At 41.0% G+C, this 8,983-nt stretch overlaps 1 protein-coding gene across 2 annotated transcripts in view; it reads right to left on the reverse strand.

Annotated features, from left to right (window-relative positions):
• The window catches only part of THRAP3 (thyroid hormone receptor associated protein 3), a 73,868-nt gene that overhangs the window by 44,480 nt on the left and 20,405 nt on the right, over positions 1-8,983 (reverse strand). The window contains exon 2 of one of the 2 annotated variants that reach the window (XM_027109086.1): positions 1,870-1,978. The gene's annotated coding sequence lies outside the window, so the exon portion shown is untranslated. The remainder of the gene's footprint in view (positions 1-1,869; positions 1,979-8,983) is intronic. The other variant, XM_027109087.1, reaches the window with a different exon arrangement.

Below are 8,983 nucleotides of genomic sequence, written 5' to 3' on the forward strand. Positions count from 1 at the left end.
TATTTTTTAAATTATGCAACTGGCTTCCTATGTATATGTCCTTCTAGTCTTTGTTTTCTAGTTTCCAATACGTAAGTCTCTTGAAGAACTGTCATAGTTCCACATGGTGAAAAATAAGAAGTATGGAAATATCAATTATATTTTGCTTGCTGAGTCTGGAGAGAGAAGAAACGCTTGTTATCACTAAGTATTTAAAGATGAAATAAGGCAACAATAATAAAAACACTATTAGTGAATAGTTGGGACAACTGATTAATGACTTAATACAAAATGTTAGATTCCTTCTTCTTACCATTAACAAAACCAAAAAAATGTAGGAAAAATCTTCAGGATGATGATGCTGTGATAACAACATCCCAGCTGCCTAGAGCACATGTTCAGAATGAAGCAGATTAGAAAATATCTCTAAGGGGACTTCCCTGGTGGTGCAGTGGTTAGGACCCTGCGCTCCCAATGCAAGGGGCCTGGGTTCAATCCCTAGTCGGGGAACTAGATTCCACATGCATGCCGCTCCTAAGTGTTCGCATGCCACAACTAAGGAGCTGGTGAGCCACAACTAAAAGGAGCCCTCAAGCCGCAACTACGGAGCCCGCCTGCCACAAGACGAGGTGCAACCAAATAAATAAATAAATATTAAAAATATATATATATATCTCTAAGATAAAATTTATAATATAACCAAAATGCTTAAAGTATTGAGGAAGAATTTACACTTCTGGGTAGAGTTTAGAAAGAAATTACTGATAAGAACATAGAAACTAAACAAAACAGACCAGAAAAAGATAATTATTAACAACAGAGAAAACAAAAAGTTGTACAGAAAAAAAAAAATTAACCATACCATACGACATTTGTCTGTGAACAAGCTATACATAACCTTAATACTGTTAACAGTGAATACTGCTCTAACCAAAATTCAATTACAACCAGAGTGACAATAAATATGGACATGTGAGGTGGTCAGAGAATTCTACCACTATCCAAAGTAGAAAGTTAATAGGTAATACCCAAAACTGAAAAATCTATAAGTAGCAAAATAAGCTTATTATTTTAGAGGTAATACCAAAAGAAACAGTAAAGAGTTGGAAATGATTGCTTCTAGGGACTGAAAAAGGGGCGGGAGGGACTGTTTTTCATAAAAAGCCCTGTGGAGCTGATGGTCTGACATGACTACGTATAGGGTTTTTGTACATGTATTAATAAAAAGTAAAACAAAAAAGGTTTAAATAAATATATAGAATGTTTTTTAAAATTTGAGAACAAACTGTACTATGGGGGGAAATCAACTGTATGCATAAATTTATTCATGTCCATCACACAGTTACCTAACACATGGAAAAATGAGAGAAAAGCCTAAATGTTTACCAAAAAGGAACTAGTTAGATAAATTATATGGTACATCCAATGATGAAATGCCATGAGTCATTTAAAAATGCAAACAGAGAAAACTTTTCTTGTTAACAAGAACCAAGTGACAAAAAACACAACTCCAATTTTGATTATATACACACATATCAGAGTAACATATGCATGACAAGGGACTGTTCACTGAACTATTAACAGTGACTGTATATGTGTCAAGTTTATGGCTGATCTTTTTCAGTATGTCCAAGTGAATAAACATGTGTTATTTAAAAACTCAAAAGTTAGTTAAAATAAGAAAGTAACTGCTGATTCTACAACTTGGGATGGAATCAGAGAGGAGAGCGGCTACTTTATCAGCCTATTTCAGTTTTTTAAACTGAAAGATAAATATTGTTTAATAAGAACCCAGAACTTCTATTAAGGAATTTTCTGGATAAACAACATACGACTGGCTCTGTAAGCCAATGAAGTTATTATTAGTTCCTTTTACCACCATGCATTTACCTTATTTGAACAATGATTCGACTTGCACCAGACCCCAAACAGACACTACCTCAAAGAATACTGGCAGTGCCGCACTGGCTTCTCCAATTTACAAAGTCAGGATACAACTCTGGAATGAGAAGAAATAAGCAGTGATAAAATAGCTACCCAAACCTTGCAGACTGCATCTTGAAATACAGATGCTTGGAATCTATAAGCAGAAACTCTCCTCTAGCCCTCAAATTAACTCCAAGTGGACACAGGATTCTCTCCCAAAGTATACTGGCCTGAGGGTCTCTCATGCTCATTTTCATCCACCCAACCTCCTATAGTAAGGTTGGAAAGTATGGAAAGCTAAAACCTTCCTCTTGTAACCTGATACTTTCACTGGCAATATTTCAGGTGCTATGGTTTGCATTATACAAGTTTAATTTGCAAACTCCATAATTCAACCTGGAGAATAACTTCAGAAGAATTAGATGCTTGAAACAAAAAACTTTCAAGTATGCTGAACTAAATTTAACAAATACATTTCAAGTTAAAGTAACTCCCCACACTCATCTCTCAAAGCACAAAAAAACCCTTCAGATCCAGTTGTTTAAATATTCCCAGATCCAAATACTACTAACATGGCCATATAGCAAAGCAATGTAGTATTATCCCAAACAAACAGGAAAACAAAGTTCCAAGATCAGCAAGCTCAGTATGTAATTAACGTCCTCACTCCTAGATTAAAGTTTTTTCGTTCATTCATAATACTATGAAGTAGGAAGGCACCTAAAAATTACATAATCTGAAGACGCGGTCTTGACATTAATCTTCTCTTTTTTCACTTATTCATTGACTCAGTCAAGGATACCCACCTTAGCTTTCTCTGAACCTGTGGTTTGCACATAGCTGAATCCTTGCCTATTTAGCCAGGAGAGAAGAGAATGCATTTCCTTAAGCTATAGTCTCTCAGTAGTGGGGAGCCCTCAACTCCCCTCTCAGCAAACTCCTACTCATTCTTACGAGGGTCTCCTTCCCCAGCAAGCTGTCCCTGGCTCACCCAGGCTGGGTTAGGTATTGCTTCTCTGTTACCCTAGACATGGTTCTCCTTACACGCATATCATTATGTCTGTTAATATGTCAACTTACCTCACAAGGCTGCAAACTCTATATACACTGATATGTGTCCACTGAATAAACTGAATACACAAGCAATAAACTCTTGACCTATACCAAAGGTTATCAGGTAATTAACATTACAAAGAGGCAACAAAAACCTACTGTTAAAACTAAGACTTATCCAGATGAAATTACTATTCAGTCAGACCATTTGGCAAATTAATGACAATGTTGGTATGTATTCGCTTAGTTGATAAATAGCAAAAATACAGCACTTACAAAAACTCATTCTTTCACAATACTTTTGCATATATTCTTGCAAGTCATTCTGGGAATTCATCAACCAAAACTTTCCCTGTTTCTAACTGCAGAGGCACAGGGTCTCATGACATCGGTCAGCTTGAGGGAACCCCCGATGACTGCTACAAAACTGGGAACCGCTTACTCTACAATGCACTGATTAAAGAACTATTCCAATACATCCACCTTTAAAATTCTAGCCAGTTAACACACACACACACACACACACACAATCTTCCTTTTTCTACCCCATCATGTTTCTTCCCTATTAATTAACCTCTTCGACACTGGCAAGAATTTTCTCATCACAACAAATCTTCAATTTTCCATTGTTGCAATGGGTGGAGAAGCAAATCTGAGGCTCTGGCCCTTAGTTATTCTATGACAGCAAGGAGACACCTGAAGCCCTAAGTCGCCTGCCACCAATTTTTATGCACCCCCAAACTTGTCCTGCTTGAGTCATCGGGACAGTGATAGGCGTGCTTTTCAGCCTCATTCTCCCAACCTGCCTTTCATCAGAGTATATTAGCAAGGACACCACAGCACTACCGACAATATATCTTTTTCCCTTCTACACAATTTCCATTTTGACTGTCCACTTACTTCAACAAAAAATTTATTAAGTACCTACTACATTGCCAGGCACTATTTTAGGCAACAGAGATTCAGCAATTAAAAATCTCCTCAGGGACTTCCCTGGTGGCCCAGTGGTTAAGAATCTGCCTGCCAATGCAGGAGATATGGGTTTCATCCCTGGTCCGGGAAGATCCCACATGCCTTGGAACAACTAAGCCCGCAAGCCACACCTACTGAGCGTGCGTGCCACAACTACTGAAGCCCACACGCCCAGAGACTGTGCTCTACAACGAGAGAAGAGAAGCCACCTCAATGAGAAGCCAGCGCACCACAACGAAGAGCAGCCCCCGCTCACCGCAACTAGAGAAAGCTGGCGCACAGCAACGAAGACCCAACGCAGGCAAAAATAAATAAATTTTTAAAATATCTCTTCATTCCTGGAGCTTACATTCTAAGGGGCAGATGGGAGCACATGAGGAATAAGAGTTACTCTTTTATGTACTGTGGTCAGAGAAGGCAAAGATTAACAGAAACAGTATGCTGTACTTTATCTGAAGGCAAAAGGGACCAAATAGAGGAAAGAGCAAGTGCAAAGACCCTGCAGAGGGAACATGCCTGGTGTATCTAAGGAAGACAGAAAAACAGAGTGGCTGCAATGCCAACAGTTTCCAGGGAACAGCTGGAAGATCAGGTCAGAGACACGGGTGAATGGAAAGGGCCTTGCAAGCCATCATAAGGACTTTGGCTTTCCTACAGGTTATGTAGGCAGCCACAGCACTGTTTTGAGCAGAGGAGTAAGGACCAGAATCACGTTCTAAAAGGATCTTGGCTGCTGAGTGTAGAACAGACCTTAACAGGGCAAGAGCAGAAGAAATTGTTAGATACTGCCTACAACTATCCAGGAAAAGGACGGCAGTGGCTTAGACTAGAGTGCAGCTCAGAATGCCCCCACGTTCCATACACTATACCTTACGTAACAACATAGTTCCTAAATCCAAAGAGTGAGCACTAACATTCTAAGTTTTTACTTCCTACAGTTAAAGCATTTTTACTTTCTACAGTTAAAGATTTGAAATGTTTTTTATCTCACCTCAAGCACCCCTGATAATCTTGTATTGAGAAATACATAAGATAAGGAAGCACAAAGATGACCTTGTCTGCTCCTATGAACCTGAGGTTAAAGCTAATCCTTTAAACCACCATGCAGGGACTTCCCTGGAGGTCCACCTGTTAAGAATCCGCCTTTCAATGCAGGGGACGCAGGTTCAATCCCTGGTCGGGGAACTAAGATCCCGCATGCCGCACTGCACAGCCAAAAAAAGAAAAAGACCACAAGGCACATGATGCTTCTACAATACTTAAGGACTAATGTGTCTACTTTCAAAATCAAGTTGAATAAAAGTGAACAAAAGGGCTTCCCTGGTGGCACAGTGGTTAGGAATCCGCCTTCCAATGCAGGGTACATGGGTTCGAGCCCTGGTCTGGAAGATCCCACATGCTGCGGAGCAACAAAGCCCACACGCCCCAACTACTGAGCCTGTGCTCTAGAGCCCGTGAGCCACAACTACTGAAGCCCGCATGCCTAGAGCCCGTGCTCCGCAACAAGAGAAGCCACCGCAATGAGAAGTCCTCGCACTGCAACAAGCCCCACAACTAGAGAAAAGCCCGCAGGCAGCAACAAAGACCCAACGCAGCCAAAAATGAATGAATAAATAAATAGGAACAAAAGAGGACTGTGTCTTCTATTCAAGTTAACCCAAAGTAGCCAATGACAAAATTTAATCTTATCCACTCCCCATTGAAAAAAATACTAGGAATTGATAAGATTATGACAGCTAGGCAAATAAACCTTTAGTGTTTTACCACAGAAAACTGTGCAATGTCTTGCTCCAAGCAGCTTCCCTGGTATGAACCAGGGACCAATACTGAATCTAAGACTGGTGAAATTTCTATGAATGGTTTTGGAGAGAAAGACAGATACTTCCAAACGTGTCCAGTATACAGGGCCTTCTTCGCTTGGGGGGGTGAGCAAATGATGTCACACAGCCCAACCTGTTTTTGTACCACCTATGAGTTAAGAATAGTTTCTACTGTTCCTATCTTTTTTTTGGCTGCCCGCTCAGTTTGCAGGATCTCAGTTCCCCGACCAGGGATCAAACCCAGGCGCCCCTGCAGTGGAAGTGCGGAGTCCTAACCACCGGACCATCAGGGAATTCCCAAATTTCTACATTTTTTTTTTAATGGTAGAAAAATATCAAAAGTATTTCATGGGCTTCCCTGGCGGCGCAGTGGTTGAGAGTCCGCCTGCTGATGCAGGGGACACGGGTTCGTGCCCCGGTCCGGGAGGATTCCACATGCCACGGAACGGCTGGGCCGGTGAGCCATGGCCACTGAGCCTGCGCGTCCGGAGCCTGTGCTCCGCAACAGGAGAGGCCACAATAGTGAGAGGCCCACGTACCACAAAAAAATAAAAAAAAAAAAAAGTATTTCATGACGTGTGAAAATTCTATGAAATTCCAATTTCAGTATCCATGAAGTTTTACTGGAACACAGCCAGGTTCATTTGTTTATAGATAACTGCTTTCACACTACAACAGCAGAGTAGTTGCAAAAGTGACTAAAAGCAGTGGTCTCACCACTTTGCGCTGCTACAAATTGTGGTGAAGCAATTGTAACTAAAAAGCATTTCAGGGACTTCCCTGGTGGCACAGTGGTTAAGAATCCGCCTGCCAATGCGGGGGAAACGGGTTTGAGCCCTGGTCCACGAAGATCTCACATGCCGCAGAGCAACTAAGCCTGTGTGCCACAACTACTGAGCCTGTGCTCTAGAGCCCGCGAGCCACAACTACTGAAGCCCGTGCTCCACAACGAGAAGCCACTGCAATGAGAAGCCCACGCGCTGCAACAGAGTAGCCCCCCCCTGCTGCAACTAGAGAAAGTCCACGTGCAGCAACTAAGACCCAAAACAGCCATAAATAAATAAATAAATTTTAAAAAATAAATAAATAAATATAAATAAAAAGCATTTCAAGTACCATGTATTCTGTCATATCACACATGGAGCGTGGGTGCTTTTTTTTAATCCAATTAGATGGCAACACATTGTGTTTACTATGAAATGACACCATAGCTGTGCCAAGAACACAGTATGTGTCGACGTTACCAAACTAAGCACTCACACAATATTCCCAACTCACAGGAAACCAACTGCTGGAAATTTTTTAAAAATTTAAAACAGAGTATCTTATCACAACAGAAAACCTTCATAAAAACAAAATAAACAAAAATAAGGCTACAACCAAAGTAAGTTTCTGAGTGTTGTATCTGTTAGCATAAGGAGAAAAGTCGTTTATCTATAGTGAGTTAATTAAATTATGTTTGACTGCAAGAGCCTAAAAAATGTGTCTCGAGAAAATGAACTTGTTTAAGACTATTAGCCTTTTGATTTGAAGGGTTGAGGACAATGGGAGCAATATAAGTAGTCAATTAAAAAACAGGGCAGGTGGAGAGGAAGGGTGCTAACCTAAGTTAACTATGGAAATAAGTGAAATGAGAAGATAAAAAGCAAAAGGAACTGCATATAACCACTGTGTTCTACTTGTTAAAGTTTTCTAGTTGTAAAGTTGTTAAAGGGTACAGGTTAACAATCCTGAAACCACTACACTACACGTATACTGGAACTAATGAGTAAATGGATGGCAAATGGTGAGAGCCAAGTTTCTCACTGTTGGGAGAGGGAGATTATAGATAAAAAAGGAAGAGACTAGAATGATCAATGAGGTACTGGATTAGAGTTGGAGATATCAGTAATTCATGTCCAGCTTAATACAGATACAAATGAAGATATGTAGAAATAAGAAATACTTAGATATTTCTGTAAGTATATGGAATATATGTTAGTATACAGATGTATTTCCTTGCTTTGTCAGCTGAGAAGATGTGGAAGGAATAACCCTCCAGTAGCAATGTGCACACCTAGCACCCAGATCTTGATTTCTAATACCATTCTCCAATAAAAGAAACCAGGGCCCCTTGGAGAAATGGCTGAATCTAGGGCTGGGGGAGGGGATTCACAGTATGAGCTTGGGAGTATCTTATAGTGCCAGAAAGTGAGGAAGTGCTAAACAACAACAACAAAAAACACCACCACACACAATAAAGGGGGTATGTCAAAAGGACACTGCCGTCCAACTGAAAGAGCTCTCAACAGTAAAAATCAAAAAATTAGAACAGGGCTTCCCTGGTGGCGCAGTGGTTGAGAATCCGCCTGCCGATGCAGGGGACACGGGTTTGTGCCCCGGTCCGGGAAGATCCCACATGCCGCGGAGCGGCTGGGCCCGTGAGCCATGGCTGCTGAGCCTGCACGTCCGGAGCCTGTGCTCCGCAACGGCAGAGGCCACAACAGTGAGAGGCCCGCGTACCGCAAAAAAAAAAAAAAATTAGAACAAAATAAAGTACTGGATTATAACAAAAATACCCATGAGTCCATATTGATATAAATAAGTGACTGAATAAATAAATAAATGGATGAGAAAAGACCAAACTCCCAGGCAGAAGAATTACAAATAATTTATGTATATACGCCACCCTCAAGGAGGTGGACTATAACTCTCCACTCCTTAAGTGGACGTGGGTATGCCTAGCGATTTTCTTCCAAAGAGTACACACTGTGGCAGGGAGGGGAGGGAGTAATTTTTTGGAGAAACCTAGCCAGATAATCACAGCTAAACAAGAAGTCACACTGATAGCATGTATTCCTTGATACGACATGGCACTTTACCTCTGTGTTCTTTCTCCCCCAAATCCATAACACTAGTATAAATCATTAGAAAAATATTAGACAAATCCCAATTGAGGGACATTCTACAATACAGCTAACCAGTACTCCTCAAAACTGTCAAGGTCCCCAAAAATAAGTGTGAGAAATTGTCACAGCCAAGAGAAGCCTAAGGAGACACAACAACTTAATGTATATCCTAGATGAGATCCTGGAACAGAAAAAGGACATTAGGTAAAAACTAAGGAAATCTGGGGACTTCCCCTGGTGGTCCAGTGGTTAAGACTCTGTGCTTCCACTGCAGGGAGCGTGGGTTCGATCCCTAGTCAGGGAACTAAAGATCCCACATGCCTCGCTGTACAGCCAAAAAATTTT

This window comes from Aethalodelphis obliquidens, unplaced genomic scaffold (genome assembly GCF_003676395.1).
Source record: "Aethalodelphis obliquidens isolate GAN/ISIS:26980383/991018 unplaced genomic scaffold, ASM367639v1 scaffold9, whole genome shotgun sequence".
In the NCBI taxonomy this organism is placed as follows: Eukaryota; Metazoa; Chordata; class Mammalia; order Artiodactyla; family Delphinidae; genus Aethalodelphis; species Aethalodelphis obliquidens.